Source organism: Mauremys mutica, chromosome 5 (assembly GCF_020497125.1).
Source record: "Mauremys mutica isolate MM-2020 ecotype Southern chromosome 5, ASM2049712v1, whole genome shotgun sequence".
NCBI classification, from domain to species: domain Eukaryota; kingdom Metazoa; phylum Chordata; order Testudines; family Geoemydidae; genus Mauremys; species Mauremys mutica.
The window spans coordinates 58,015,631-58,032,308 of NC_059076.1; positions in this window are offsets into that span (position 1 = coordinate 58,015,631).

Here is a 16,678-nt window from a genome sequence, read left to right on the forward strand (position 1 = left end):
TGGCAGCATTATCTCCTGCAAATGTAAACAAACTTTTTTGTCTGAGTGATTGGCTGAACAAGAAATAGGACTGAGTGGACTTGTAGGCTCTAAAGTTTTACATTGTTTTATTTTTGAATGCAGTTATTTTTTGTACATAATTCTACATTTGTAAGTTCAACTTTCATGATAAAGAGATTGCACTACAGTACTTGTATAAGGTGAATTGAAAAATACTATTTCTTTTGTTTTTTACAGTGCAAATATTTGTAATAAAAATAAATATAAAGTGAGCACTGTACACTTTGTATTCTGTGTTAATTGAAATTAATATATTTGAAAATATCCAAAACTATTTTAAATAAATGGTATTCTATTATTATTTAACAGTGTGATTAATCATGATTAATTTTTTCAATTGCTTGACAGCCCTATTTTCTAGATGTTTATAAAGACTGCATTAAGTTTTCTGTTTTTTCTTTTCTTGTACTCTATCACTTCCTGGTTCTGGTTGGGAGTCTTGGGCCTAGAAGTTACAAAATATCACAGGAAGGCACTTCTAGCCCATGTGCCCACTGAGCCATTTTCTTTAAATATCCCTCTACTCTGCTGGTGCTCTGGGAGACTGGCCTGAATGTGCTCCCATGCCTGAGCTGTGGGAGAAGAGAAGCAAAGCCCAAGCCAAGCTGGGCTGCAAAGCTGTTGCTGCTCCAGTCCAGTAGACACAACTAGTCCTGTATCCAGGAAACTGGGGGCTATCTTACAAACATGGGAAGGAAGAGTGTGGCCTGTAAGGAACTGCCTGACATGTTACCTACAGACTCAGGAATACATGCAATGCAGGGTGCGAGGGAGGAAGGGTGATGCAGTTTTCTCTGTCCTCATCTTTTCTCTGTGCACCCTGTGAACTACTATTGTTCTCGCCTCCGCCCAGCATGGGAAACCCCAACCTAGATTGCACAGGATGTGGTATTGTTGATTCAGGAGACGCTTTTCCAAGTTGCTACTGAACCAATGCCCTGGGACATTCTGGTGCTAGAGCTGTACCTATTCTCATGAGAAGTAAGGCTGAGATAATTAAAACTCCCATGACACTTTTATTAAGAGTTAATGGCACTGTCTGTGGTGTTCTGGTTGAACTCCAACTCCACTAATACATTCTGTCTACTTAATTCCCTTTTCAGACACACAACATTAAGAATACAGCACCTGCCACAATGGGGCTAGTGTCTCTAGGTGTTATGGCAAGAAAATAGGTCTATTTTTATGCATGCAGTTCTTTGCAAGGACACGCTTGGTATCTAAATAGATGATTGCACCTGTAAATCTGGTGCCTGAACATCTAGATTATTTTAATTGAACATGGATTTATTTACCTCTATTTGAAACATCTTGTCCATATTGTATAATCTGAATAATCCATAACATTATAGGTTTATTAGATAAGAATAATGTTTTTATGACTAAGGCACTGGCCTTGCATTTAGGAAATCTGGGTATAATCCCAGAGCCACCACAGACTTCCTGTATGACCTTGCGCAAGACATGAGGGTATATCTCTGCTGCAGCTGGGGGTGAACTTCCCAGCATAGGTAGACAGACACGCTGGCTCCACTCCACTGTGAAAAATAGCAGTGTGGCTATTGCAGCATGGTAGTGGAAAGGGCTAGTAGGGGAGGGGCTGGGGGCTAGCCTCCTCGGCCAGGAGCTCAAGGGCCAGGCAGGACAGTCCCACGGGCCAGATGTGGCCCACAGGCCATAGTTTGCCCACCTCTGCCTTAGGGTCTGATTTGCAGATGCTGTGAGCACCCATAACCCCAAGTGAAGTTAATGGGAGCTGTGGATTCATGGCACTTCTGAAAATCAGGGCCCTAATCTGTATCAATTCCCCATCTGTAAAATGGGACTAATACTTCCCTAGCTCAAAGGAGAGTCATGAGGATAGCTATAATATTAATGAATGGCTCAGAAGCTATGGTGGTGCTTGCCACAGAAAAGTCTATAAATTATTGGCATATAAAAATCTACATTATCTAGTTATTTTGATTGCCTATTTGATAGTTCTCTTAAAACGAATCTGACTTGGCAAAGGGAGGGGGAGAAAGCAGTTATTTCCATAGACAGGTGATTTCTAAGAAGAACTTATTTTAATACAGATCTCAAAATTACCGTTTACACTGAAGTTTGCTGATGGGGTAATCTGATCTAGATCCTGGCAGGGTTACATGATGCTATAAAGGGTGAAAATAAAGCTTAAATATCACTTATGTAAATATGTAAGTAGTGCTGGCTGGTAAGTCTAGATGTGGTTATTCATATTATATTTATATCTGTACCTCTTAAAGTAGGGGAAGATGGTTGGTGTAGGAACAGCTACAGATGCTAAGAATATTCTCCTCAATCCCACTGAGGCCCATTTACTGGCACAGAAGTAATAAACCTGCTTTTAGCAGCTATTTTGTACCACTAATTGTGGGAACTGCACATTTTTGGACAATAAACTGACCCCCAAAATTAAAAACCCGAACAAATCAAATAAACCTGGGTGAAAGTAATGAAATGGTTAATGCACTAGCTTTCTGTCTCTGAAGCCTCTTATTCATATCCGGTTTAGGGTACAAGTGAGAAGAGTTTGGTATTGTCAGCCTACTCACATCTGCAAACCACATTTCTAACAAGTATGGCGTTCTTAAGAGGATCCAATGGTTAGGCACATTGTAAATGTTGCAGCCTATACGTTAAGACCTAGGTGCATTATTTGGCAGAACTATACGGAGAAGACAGCAGAGTGCCCGGCTTCACTGCAGTTGATGCTAGTCACATTTTTTTGTGATTACTAAATCACTAAAAAAACTGTCTACACTAATTCCTGTTATGTTATGGGACCTTGTTAATAATACAGTAATTCTCTGACAGAGTGAAAACATGATTCTGTCTTGCACTTTAGGTGGCGGTCAGACAATATCTCTGAATCATGTCACACTCTGGCACATTTGCAGGGCAATAACGTGGTTCATGTTAAATATAGTTCAGTCACAAGCATTTCCTGATAGTCTTTTCCCTGCCTGGCTGGCCTTTTCCTGATAGTTGTTCTCCGGGCGTGGGCTGAGAAGAGAAGTATTCAGCCCTCTTCTCATTGTGCATCATGAGATGCTTCAGCTTAATGTTGCAATGGACAAGTCTTGACCTGATGAGAGAGATGCTGAGGATCTGGCTTCCTGTCTGCTGGGTCAAATGTTGAGGCTCAGCTCAGGGAAGTCTAAATGCAGCTGGCGCAGCTGGGGTTTGGACTTTCCCCTAGCCCTAATTGGGAGACTGGGTAGCGTGGGGGTGGAGAGAAGATGAGAGTTGTTTGTAATGTCAGATGACCACTAAGTTAGTAGTTTTTTCCATTTCTTGCATATGGTTCAGTCAAAAGTTGGCCATCACTTTTATTAAAATTGAAAAATGTAGTTTTATAGCCTTGATTTTTAATACTGATGGCAATGTTTTAGTAATGACAAAAATCATTAGAGATTTTGTGATACTGCTAGTGTGCAATTCTCAAAAATAAACAGGAATGTGATTTGAGTATCCCCTGCCTCCCCTTGCTTTTCAACAAAGCAGCTGTACAGGTATATTTGGACCATCCATTATTCTTAAAGAAGAGCGGAGGAGTGAAATACTGGTTTTGTATCCTTTATGGGTTATGATGTATAAAGTTCTAGATTTTTTAGATAATGAACTTTGAACACTAATGAACACTAGTTGTGTTAGGGCAGGGTGGAGCAATGAAATATCTGGACTGTCTGGTGTTCCCTGGTTGTGCGAAAGGTCTTCTTGGAGAACTCTGATGTGGTTGGAAACTCTCAGCCTGTAACTGAAAGAGTGGGGGTGTTTGATTCTTATTTACACTGCTAAAAACCCATTTTAGTATTCTAAATAACTCAAATACCTGATAAACTGGAAGGCTCACTTCCCCTCTAAATTAGTTATATTTCACTTTCTTTTATAGCTTTCATGTCATCATAATCTTACTAATTCTCCATTTTGTCTACTGAGTCTTCCACCAAAAGGTCTGAAACTTCACTGTAAAAGAAGGGCCAAGAAAACAACTAAAAATAGTGCTTGTGCTGTATGCAAGGTGCCAATCTGAATTCTTTGAACTAATCTGTATTGAGAAGGGAAATGGAAGAAGCTACATTCCACAGAACACTTATGGATATTTACATGGGTATGGATGACATCTAACTCACTATTTTCTTTTTGAAGGAAAAAGGCTCAAACACATTTTCATGTACACAAGCACTGAGCATTGGGAGTGCAATTCTACTGTCTTAGGCTTCTGAAACTGACACTAATTTCAAATGCATCTTCTCCTTTACAAAATCATCCTTATTGAAAATCCTCTGTGCCTAAGAAGAATTGAAAGCAATTACAGTAGATGCTGCCCTCTAGTGTATTTTGTTTAAACTTACGCCTTAATTTTTTTTGTGAGTCATTGGTTTTCTTAAAAGAAGATTTTTAAAAAAAGAGACAGATAGTGTTAGGTTAATGTTTAATTTATTAGACCTCTGTTCTTAAAGGAATACTAAGCAAGAGACAAAATGAATGCAATGTATAAAGATAAGAATTAGATGGAATAATGGCAGGGATCAAAGCATAAGGAAGAATGATTGTTGTTTTAATTAGTGTCAGAATTCTACCTTCTCAAACATCTAAAGTTGGTTGAACATTTTCCAATGGAATGTTTGTCAAAACTGCTATTTTGTCAAAAAAGACGACCCACAGACAACCTGAAGCATATTCTCACTAGTAACTGCACACCGCACCATAGTAACTCTAGCTCAGGAACCAATCCATGCAACAAACCTCGATGCCAACTCTGCCCACATATCTACACCAGCGACACCATCACAGGACCTAACCAGATCAGCCACACTATCACTGCTTCATTCACCTGCACGTCCACCAATGTAATATACGCCATCATATGCCAGCAATGCCCCTCTGCTATGTACTTCGGCCAAACTGGACAGTATCTAAGGAAAAGGATAAATGGACACAAATCAGATATTAGGAATGGCAATATACAAAAACCTGTAGGAGAACACTTCAACCTCCCTGGCCACTCAATAGCAGATCTTAAGGTGGCCATCCTACAGCAAAAAAACTTCAGGACCAGACGCCAAAGAGAAACTGCTGAGCTTCAGTTCATCTGCAAATTTGACACCATCAGCAAAGACTGTGAATGGCTTGCCAACTACAGAAACAGTTTCTCCTCCCTTGGTTTTCACACCTCTACTGCTAGAACAGGGCCTCATCCTCCCTGATTGAACTAACCTCGTTATCTCTAGCTTGCTTCTTGCTTGCATATATATACCTGCCCCTGGAAATTTCCACTACTTGCATCCGACGAAGTGGGTATTCACCCACGAAAGCTCATGCTGCAAAACGTCTGTTAGTCTATAAGGTGCCACAGGATTCTTTGCTGCTTCTACAGAACCAGACTAACACGGCTACCCCTCTGATACTTAATTTTATTAAAGATTCCATGGCACTTTCTCCAAGAAGAGGTGTATTAACCTGTGTGTCTTGGCCGCATTCCATCTTGGGTATTCTCATCTATGCTACTTTTATAATTACTTTTAGCCCTTCAGCTGGGTAAGGTATTTTTCTATCTCTGTTGTTGTGCAGTGTTACTGTGCATTGTTAAATAGCTGCTGTGTTTCACTTCAGAGCTGGCTGCATTTCCATGGTGGATTAAGTGAACCCTGTGTATGGTTTGTATCTTTCTTGTTAGTTTAGAGTCTGCTCTTGGATATAAATAACAAAAACCAAAATAAGTTATATAGTTTTATCTTTCAGCCTGACTATAATAAATGTACAGTAATTTGTAGGGGTGGGGGACAGAGAGATCTGGTAGTTATTGAGAACACAGTGGACTGAATTCAGAGGTGATGTGTGTTAGTTCACTTTAGACCTATTTATACACTCTCTTCACATGTAAGTTTGATGTAGCTTACTTGTTAAGGAACTGGAAAAAGTAGATTTTTCTGGCCCTGTAGCCGTAGCGTAAAACCAACTTGCACATGAGAAGAGTGAATATAAGTATGTTTAAAGGCCTAATCCAAAACCTACTGAAGTCAACAGGAGTCTTTTCATTAACTCCAATCATTTTTGGATGAGGTGCTAAGGACTAAGTCCTGCAAGGTACTGACCATTCCAGGATTGATCTAGCAAGGCACTTGAGCACGTGTTTATCTTTAAGCAGACTGCTTTGCAGGATCAGAGCCAGAGTTTTCAGCACCTTGCAGGATTGAGCCCTATGTGAGTTTAACTGCCTTACACACTACGTCTGAATCTGGCCCAGTGCAAACAAACAAGTTATGGATCTTTGTGTCAGAAAGCTCACTTACAGTCGGGCTGTCACAAAGTATAACCAAAGTGGACTGGATGACTTGGGGATGGTACTAATAGAGCCGTAAGCTTCTAGCTACCTGCTTAGAACCTAGCAAAGCCTCGTAGGAAGAGTGAGAAAGTTGTTTCATTACCGTCCGATGGAAGTTTGATGGCCCACGTTTATTCCCATTTATACTAACCTACTAAAAAGACCATACATCTCAAGGCGTGGGGTGCTCTTGATCTTAAACATACATTTTACTTCCAAGCGTCCACATCATCATCATAAAAAAACCCAAAAAACCTGCAGATTTTAGAACCATAATATACGTACATGTAATATGCTGGGGTACCCTTAGGGGGTGAGGTGGAATATTTAGACAGTCCCTTACCCATTTTCCACTCACACAGGAGAAACTCACAAGGAAAGGGGAGGGAAGATGGGTTCACACACTCCTAGACCCAGGCAGCTTCCTCGCCGGACAATGCCTGGCCGAGTCAGCCCACTGTGGGTCGGATCTCCTAAAGATCCACTAGTTACCGGGCTAGCCCGGTAACAGCCACTCACACTGGTGTACACACACACACACCAAGGCCTCTTTTTCTTCCTTTTTCTTTTTTCTTTTTAACCCTTTTTTTTTTTTTTTTTTTTTAACCTTTTTATCTCTTTTTTTTTTATTTCCTTGTTAATTATTTACTGGCTTCCACACCCGGAACTAACTGGGACCCTTTTCTGCAGTCTCAGAGTAACCAAGGAAATGGGATTAACCTCTCACCCTTGGAGGTGGTCCTACCTATACAGGGCAGAGGCATTTTGGAGGGCTTTCCCAGCCATTGCTTCTGTTGTATTAGTGAAACAGTGTGGACTTTAGTCTCCAGAGCCGTTAAATTCCCATTTTCCACCAGCAGTAAAGTTACTTATGAAAGATGAGGAAGGAAAAAAGTGCCATTGAAGAAAGGCAGCACAAACCACACCATGCAGGTATTCGGCCACAGGGCTCTGAGGGTTATTTAAAATAATGTGACTGACGTAGTCTGTGGAAACATGTGGTCAAAGATTTGAAAGGAAAAAAAGCCTCCCCTGATTTCCTGAAAACAAGCTCTTGTTCACTTGTGATTATGTGGGGAACAGGACAAGCTGTTTTTCAAGCCTCAAAGGGCTTTTGTCACAGTGTTTGCTGTAGGAAGAGAGGTTACTACAAAAAGGGAGGAGGGGATTTTTTTGGTAGCCAATGAGAGGCCTCTGGTATAAGCAGTGCAGAACTTTCATATTTAGGGTGACTTCTAATTGTTTAAATTATGGAAGATATCAGTACAAATCCTTTGCCTGGTCTCATGGATACAATGAACCCAAATCTCTTTTCCGTTTCATCCCTTTGTGCTACTTTTGTGGTGCAAAGAGGATGGAATCCAGATTTAACCCCCCTGTTTGGAGATATTTCCAGCAAAGGAGAGTACACAGAGGACCCTGAGCAAGCTTCTCTGCTACTCTTCACAGCCTCCCTCCACCCCTCTCCCCACTCAGGGAGGCAGAGTAACCAGACCCTATTACATTCTGGCTATTCCCAGCTAGTTTGAGAGCCTCTTGGGGAACCATTATCAGCTGGTGCAAATTAGAGCAGCTCCTGTGGGTCAGGGCAGAGATCAGGAAGCCATAATTCACAGAACACAGCACAGAATTCGTCTTAGTGGGATTACTTGTATGAGAAAGGCAAACAGGATTTGGCCTGATATCTTTGCAATGGTGATGGGGTGTTCATAAATAAGATTGCCAAAATGAAGTAGGTATTGGTCCAACGCTGTCTTCAAAATAAACAGTAAAGGTTTTATGCACAATTGATGTAGGTTTTACAATCAGAAGAAGCTATGATAGAAGCAGGGAAGGTAGAACAATCTCTCTCATTACTCTTCTAGGATTTACAACTGCATGTCTAGTATATGTTCAGTGCCAAAACTAGCACTAATGCAACACTAGATTTTTGAGTTTACATACTCCAAACCACAGAGTTCCTGAAATTAAGGTTGCTCTAGAAATATTAATTCAGCCACATATTGTGCCTGTATATTTTGTAACTGTGAAGGAAGGAAGGAAGAGACTTACTGCGGGCCTGTCCCCTCCTGGCTGGGTGTGGCATAGTAGGCTCTCCCCATTTAGTGTCCCCTGCCATCAGCCATTCTGGATCAGCAGTATTCTTCCTCTTCTCATGACACAGCAGCCCTCAGGCCAGATCATATTTAGTCCCCCATTTCTGGGGAGGGTAGGGTGGAGAGAGGAGAATCCAATAAACTAAACTCAGATAAACATAACTCTTTGCCCCTATCCAGGCTCACTCCTGCACGGACTTTTCACCTCTCCTGAGACTCAACAGCGATGTGCTCCTGCCTCTGTGCAGGGTCACAACCTGCCCCTCAGTCCTTTCTTTCAGCAGACCCAGCTCCAAACTAATAGTTCTTCTCCTACTTGTGTCAGGGTGCTTCCACTCCACTTTTTCTGGTGGGTGAGGCGGGTAACCCAGGCCCTCCCTATCCTCTGGATGCCAGTACAGGGACCCCATGGCAAGCAGCTAAGGTCTGCATTATACATTGACAAAGTGTAACATGGTAAGGTTTACATTTAGCAAGGAAAAGGGACTAGACAATACTACATATATGCAACGTAATTGAGTTAGTGTGATTGGTGACTGAAGTCAATAGGAGGCTTCCACAGACTTTCAATCAGGCTATGTAAGGCCACTCATGTGCTTACGTGTTTGCAGGATTATGCGCTGAAACTTTTCAAACACCTTGTGAGAGTGGACAAACGGCATTATATTGGTAATCTGGCAATGCAAACAGAGGATGCAGCTGCTCGTGGTGAACAAGGAACCATCTACAAAATGACACGGCTTATCAGTGGTAAATGGCAGACACCAACAAACACTCACATCAGGAACAAATAAGGACACCTACTAACAACCGAAAAAGAACAAGAACTGCGCTGTACAGAGCATTTCAAAGAATTGCTGAACAGGGAGCCACCTAAAGAGGAAGCAAACAGCCAGTCAGCAGAAGATCTTGATATCAGCACAGACACCCCAACTAAGGAAGAGATCATTCAAGCCATCAAATCCTTAAAAAATGGGAAAGCTCCTGGCAAAGATAACCGAGTGCAGAATTGTTCAAGGTAAATCCTAAAATAGCAGTCTCTATCCTGGCCCCTCTATTTACATCAGTCTGGGAAAGGGAAAAAGTTCCAGAGGAGTGGACCAATGGGGTTATAGTGAAGATACCAAAGAAAGGAACTCTCAGTAATTGTAATGACTGGCGTGTTATCACACTTTTATCTGTGACAAGCAAACTATTGTAGAAGATCATAGTCCTGCATATATCAGAGGCCATTGACAGCATTCTCAGAAAAGAGCCAGCTGGTTTTCAGAAAGGGAGTGGATTTACAGACCAGACCTTCACTCTATGAAACATAATAGAACAGTGCTTAGAATGGCAACAGCAACTCTACATACATTTCATAGAGTTTGAGAAGGCTTTTGATAGCATTCACAGGACCAGCCTATGGCACATTCTGCGGGCATATGGAATTCCTTTCCATATAATCGACGTCATCTAAAGCTTCTATTTCAACTTTATATGCAGTGTTGATTACAATGAGCTCAGTTTTGAAGTCAAAACAGGAGCACGTCAGGAGTGTGTCATGTCTACAATCCTCTTCAACACTGCCATCGACTAGGTAATGTGGCGTACAACAGAAGACATGCTAAGGGGCATTAAATGGACACTCTTCTCATCCCTTGAAGACCTGGACTTCGCAGATGATGTCGCTCTCCTATCACATACCCAAGACCATATACAAGAAACAACAACTTGATTCAATGCATTCAGCCAACAAATTGGACTGAAAATCAACTGCAATAAGACAGATGTCATGACTTTTAATATTGTCTCACCATTTCCAGTATAGATAGAGGATCACATTCTCACTAATGTAGAAATATTCACATACTTGGGCAGCACCATCAGCCAGGATTGTGGAACAAGCCAGGACATCCGGAACAAAATCAATAAAGCCAGGAACACCTTCAGGAGCTTAAATACAGTCTGGAAATAATCAAAATACAACACCAAAACCAAACTCAAGATTTATCAGAGCTGCGTACTTTCAACACTACTTTATAGCTGGGGAATGAGAAAGTATGACATCTCTAAACTGTCTTCACTTCATACAACCTGCTCAGAAAAATCCTCTGTATCTTTTGGTCCAGAACAATCTCAAACCAAGATCTATTGACACAGTGCAGTCAAGAGGATCTGAGCACCAGAAGGCATTGGAGACGGATCGGTCATGTGCTTCGGATGGAAATTGATTCCATCACCAGAGTAGCAATAAGATGGACACCTGTAGGCTAGTGAAAATGGGGCCACCCAAAAACATGGCAAAGAGCTGTGGAGGCTGAGCTGAAAAACCTGGGGCACAGCTGGGGAACTATTGAAAGAGTTGCCACAAACAGACAGGAGTGGAGATCCTTCGTCACTGCCCTAAACACCAGAGGCGTATTAGGAACATGATGATAATGACGACGTGTTGGTAACATGAAAGGAAAGATGGAATCAGATGGCTAGAGGAAACTGGTTTCCATTCATATACATAACCTTTGAAGTAGACACAGTCAGTGTAAATGTTTGCGTCTTCTTGAGATCAGGATGTCAAGATACTACACATTAAAGCAAGTGTCATGGAGCCAAGTATGATAATGTAGAAAACTAACAGTAAATCTCCAAAAAGCTAACAGGGAAACCATCCTTCCTCTAAAAAAGCCAGATAGCACCACTCCATTCTTCTGTAGTTGAAATCTTCCAGTGGAAATGAAGCTTCTGTGATTTGGGGGGTCTCCTGAAAAACACTATGGACTAAATCTTGCTCTGTCATACTGGAGTACAAGGAAGAGAGGCAGAAGGGAACGAGGCCACATGAAGCCTCTTTCCCAAACCAATGGAAAAAGCAGGCTGGCATGTCACTATAGCTCTCGAGAGTTGTAGGAAAACAGGTCCTAATGCATCAGCCCAGGCACAATTCGTCAGTTGGTCTGCAGGTTAAGAAGTAGGGGGTTGTCTAGCTCCCAGTCATCTGGGCATGCCTAACATGGTTAGCATCAAGAATTTCATATAATCAGGGTGGACATACTTTGCTGAGCTCAGAGATTCAACATGTGCTTCCCAGCCTTGTACTCTGTTTCTCCTTGTGGGTTCCTAGCAGGCAGCAGTTAAATCTGTGGTTTCTCTTGCTGCACCAGGCAGGACAGGATTTATTCTTGTTCTCTTAAAGAAAACATAGGGAAAAAAGAGATTTAAAAATTTCACTCCCCTACTAGTCAGATTAGTGGAAGTGCAGGGAGAAAGAGGGCAAGTGCCCGTGGCATTAGCAGCCTCAGGAGGCAAAGCAGGTTAGTGCCAGAGGGAGTATGGTGCAGATACTAGATCTAGTGAAGTTCATAAAAGCACATTGGAATAAAACAGAAATATCTCCAGCATCAGGATTCCCAGGAATACTAGCTATAGCAAAAAACGAGTCCGGTGGCACCTTAAAGACTAACAGATTTATTTGGGCATAAGCTTTCGTGGGTAAAAAACCTCACTTCTTCTGATGCACGGCTCCCCCCTGATTCTTAGCTAGAGCAAGACTCCTACTATGTGCTGTGGAAATGTAGTTCAAGTAACTAGTATGTCGACTACTTCAGAGGTTCACCAGACTTAGTCTTGCCATGTATGCACACCAGGAGCTTTTGCTGCTCCTGAGAGAATAATAAACACTGTTCAAAGTCTATGTGCTCAGACTTCATGTCTAGAGTTGACAAATGAGTGGTATAATTCTGTCTCAAAATATACCATGAAGCAGAGGGATGATATATATCCCACAGGAAATAACAGAGTAATGGATATGACTATACTGATTATGCTAGATCTTTTAAGTGCCAGGAGAATAGCAAATGGTCCATGAAGAACTATTCTGCTAACCCTAAAAACAACTCCTCTATTCCTCATTTGCACCCCATCACTATAGCTATGATTTATTACTGGGTAAGTAGCCATGTTGCCAGATTTCCTCCTCCCTTATAATAAATTGTGCAAATCCCTCTTGAACTGATTTAAACCACGTGCTTCTATTGCCAGTTCTGGTAGTTTGTTTCTTATTTCAATTGACCTTTGTGTAAATTCTGCCTGAATTGCTTCTAGGCTAGGCTTCGCCTTAAATCCTTGCTGGCATCAGCAATTGTCTCCAGTTTTTCCATTGCTGGCAATAGGTTTCATGCCAGGCAATATTGACTAGTGATGTCAAGGGGTCAATCTTGTCTTGTCTTTGTTATCAGCTCTAACAGCTGACTGGCAGTTTATTCCATGCTTTTCAAGAGCTTATGAATCAGCATGAGACTCCCCTCCTCAGAAAGTTTGCTTCCCTCTGTGGCCCTAGTGAACTTTCATTTATAATACTTTGTACTGCTAAATCTTGATGTAGTCTGGTTGTGCACTTATGATTGATCCAATTTCTTTGGTGTCCTTTCAGCAATCTGGTGCACAGAATGGTACACTCAACAACATACTCCAACTATCAAGTGGCAAAATAAGTTTTACAGTTTTCTACTTTGCACTGACACACTGGAATGTTTGCTGCCAAACACACTACATATGAATTCATTGTGTTATCCACAGTTGCTCTTTGCAGGTCTGTCATTTTCTGAGCTCAGTATCAGACTAGCCCCTCTGATTAATGTTAAAGACATGTCTAAGTGACAAAGTTTGGGTACAAATCTGGTGTTCAGATCTGGGAGTTGGTTTTGGGACCATATCTCATTATTGCTCAAATGAATTACAATGAATTGCTAGGGATGGAATTTTCAGAACGGCTCAGCCCCACAATTGAGGCTAGTGTTTCAGAAGAGTTCAACTCCCATTTAAGCACTAACATAAATGACTAGATTTCCAAGAGATCATCGCTGTGGGTGCAGAACTCTTTTGAAAATCAGGTCAGAAGCAGCACAACAGGAACTACTGGGCACTGATCTCTGAAAAACCTCACTCCAGATCCTGAGCTCTTGAAAACTAGCATGGAGCTATTTGGAAGTCTGGCTTCAAACCTTTTGTGGATTTGTTCATCTTATCCCAGATTACTCACTTGCTTCCCCTTTGCCCCACATCTGTGCTATCCTCTGATTTCCTCATCCTGGGGAATTATTTTCTCATCCTTGTGATTTTACATAGCACAGTTAAATAAAAGATGGTTTAATGCTGCTGATCCCTTTGGCACTCTACCTGTCAGGATAAAATGGGAATAAAAGCTAAGCTTTTCTTTTTCAGGGATAAGGAGGGGAGAAAAAACTGGAAAGCTGAATACTTGTTAAAAAAGATAAATGGAGGTTGAGAAGAATATTGGATTATGGATACATGGAGGATAAGAGGTGGGGCTTCCTGCAAATAAAGTCTGTTTGCGTGTAATGTGATATGCAAAGGAAACTATATCCCTATAACACTAATTCAGTGAATAAGCCACATGCATATTGTGAGAAAATGCAAGGAACTATAAATAAAATGACTGTGCAGGGTAGAAACTACACAACTAAAACTACTATATAAATGTATTTTGTAAAACAGATCTTTTGTCACATGTGCATAATACTATGAACAGAAGACTGTAAAATATATATTTCTCTGTTTGGGTTTATTTATTGTAGGCCCCAACCTTCTCCCTTCCTCATTAAGCACCTTTAAAGAAGCTGTAATAATATTGACCATAAACTTTAGGTGAGTGATCATTATTCTCTCTTTTCAGAGAAAATTCTTTGGTAGATTAAACTACTTGTCTACCTAACACTGCTCCCATGATGCAACGACATTTGTGACTTAATACCACAAAGTAGAATCAGATGTATATCACCTCAGATGACTTAGACAAATCCTGAATATTTGCATAATTGTGGGCAGTGAAACAAATCCCTCTACAGGGCTTGGTGTATTTCAGAATGACAGGTCTGTGCTCTATTAAATGGAACCGAAAGAAACTTTACACATTTTTTAATCTTTGAGAGAAACTAAAGGGGACTTTTGAAAATCATTCTAATTCAAGAAATACACTGGAAAGTACTTGAGCTGTCTTCAATGGCTCACAGTACTCTCTCGTTCCTCCAAGCTGTTTCAGTGATATTAGAAACATTTGCATACATAGGAGTTCAGATAATTCACTGGAGAACATACTAGGACAGAGGGGTGTATGTTGTATGAACAGAATATTTCTGTATATGTTATACATAAGAGTTCTCTCAGTAAACAATTCCTATCTGGAGGAGTGTGAATTTTATTTTATTTTCATTCTTCAAGCACCAACTCCAAATGTTTTGCTAAGATTACTACTGTATAAACTGCCAGTCCCTCACTTAGTACTAAGCAAAACATTGAGGTCCCTTCACGCTTCTCCACTGCTCAAAATAGGGGAGGGGAGAAGGAGAGTCACACACACACGGTCACTGCAGCACAGGTATGGATTAAGCCCATGGGCAGGCAGTTTATGGTTAAGTAGCAGTGAGCAGTCTAATACAGAGCTAAGATACGTCTTCAAGTGACCTGTTCTTTCCTTTTAAATAATTTATTTACTCCCATTTTATTGTCTCCATTCTTGCATAGTCTCTCTCTCTCTTTTTTTTTTTTTGGTTCAAGTCAACACTTTATTTTTAAAATGAGGCAAACTGCTGGTACGCAGCTTCTGGTGCAAAAAAGCACAGACTGAGGCATGGCTCCAGTTTAGACTCCAACATTATTCACCCTGATGCAGTTAGGAGCCAACATGAACTAATTGCTGTGATCCCTCCCCTTGGCTTTTAAATTAACAGCCAGCTGTAGGAGAATCAGCACCGCTTTCAGCAGCCAGAAGCTCACAACAGCGGCCCTTAACATTGTTTAATTTTTACAACTTTGGGGTCACAGAAGAAGCCACTAAATGAGTCAATGAGACTGCATAGGGTGATGGAGGCTGGATGATTTGTTTCTGATTTAGGATTTAATTTGAACAATCTGGATTTTCCCATTAGCATTTAATAAATCAGTGCTTTGCACCAGTTTCCCACGCATCATTTTCACTGGGCTGCCAACCTTAGGAGCATGTGTGTAGACCAGGGGTAGGAAACCTATGGCACGCGTACCAAAGGTGGCACGCAAGCTGATTTTCAGTGGCACTCACACTGCCTGGCTCCTGGCCACCAGTCCAGGGGGGCTCTGCATTTTAATTTAATTTTAAATGAAGCTTCTTAAACATTTTAAAAACCTTATTTACTTTACATACAACAATAGTTTAGTTATATATTATAGACTTATAGAAAGAGACCTTCCAAAAATGTTAAAATGTATTACTGGCGTGCGAAACCTTAGCGTGAATAAATGAAGACTCGGCACACTACTTCTGAAAGGTTGCTGACCCCTCGTGTAGACAATGAGCACTTGAGCCACTGAGATCTATTTCAAGTGCATTGATCACATCAGCTCTTAGTTTTAATAATCTTTTTTTAGGTTGTATATCATTGTTAGTCATTTTCCACCATATCCAGGATTAACATGCACACAGGCCACACAATTTAGCCTTGTAGCATCTCTAGACAGTTGTAAATATTAGTGAACAAGTTGCTGATTTAGATCATAAGAAACATTTTCACTAGAAGATGAATTATTTTAAATAGAATATAGTAAAGTAATATAAAACGGATCCAGGAAATCAAAGAGCAGAGTTCACATTTTCCTTCCCTCTCCCCAATTTTCTATATTCACATACATACATTTTATATGTGATGAAAACTCACATATAGAGAAAATATATATTTATTGAACCAGTTTCTGGCTGCTCCTATTCTGCAAAATACATGTAACATAAACCAAAACACCCGTGTTAATAAAATATAAATTCCAAAGCTGATTGAAAACAGGAAAATATTTTGCAAAGATTTTCATGAAATAATTGTCTTGTTGTTCCTCAGAAATTTTTTGACCAGCTCTAGGAAACTGTACCAGATGACTGGAGGATAGCTAATGTAACACCAATTTTTTAAAAAAGCCCCAGAGGCAATCCTGGCAATTACAGGCTGGTAAGTCTAATTTCAGTACCAGGCAAATTGGTTGAAACTATAGTAAAGAACAGAATTATCAATCACATATATGAACATGATATGTTGCGGAAGAGTCAACACAGCTTTTGTAAAGGGAAGTTATACCTCACCAATCTATTATAATTCTTTGAATGTGTCAACAAGTATGTGGACAAGGGTGATCCAATTGATATAGTGTACTTGGA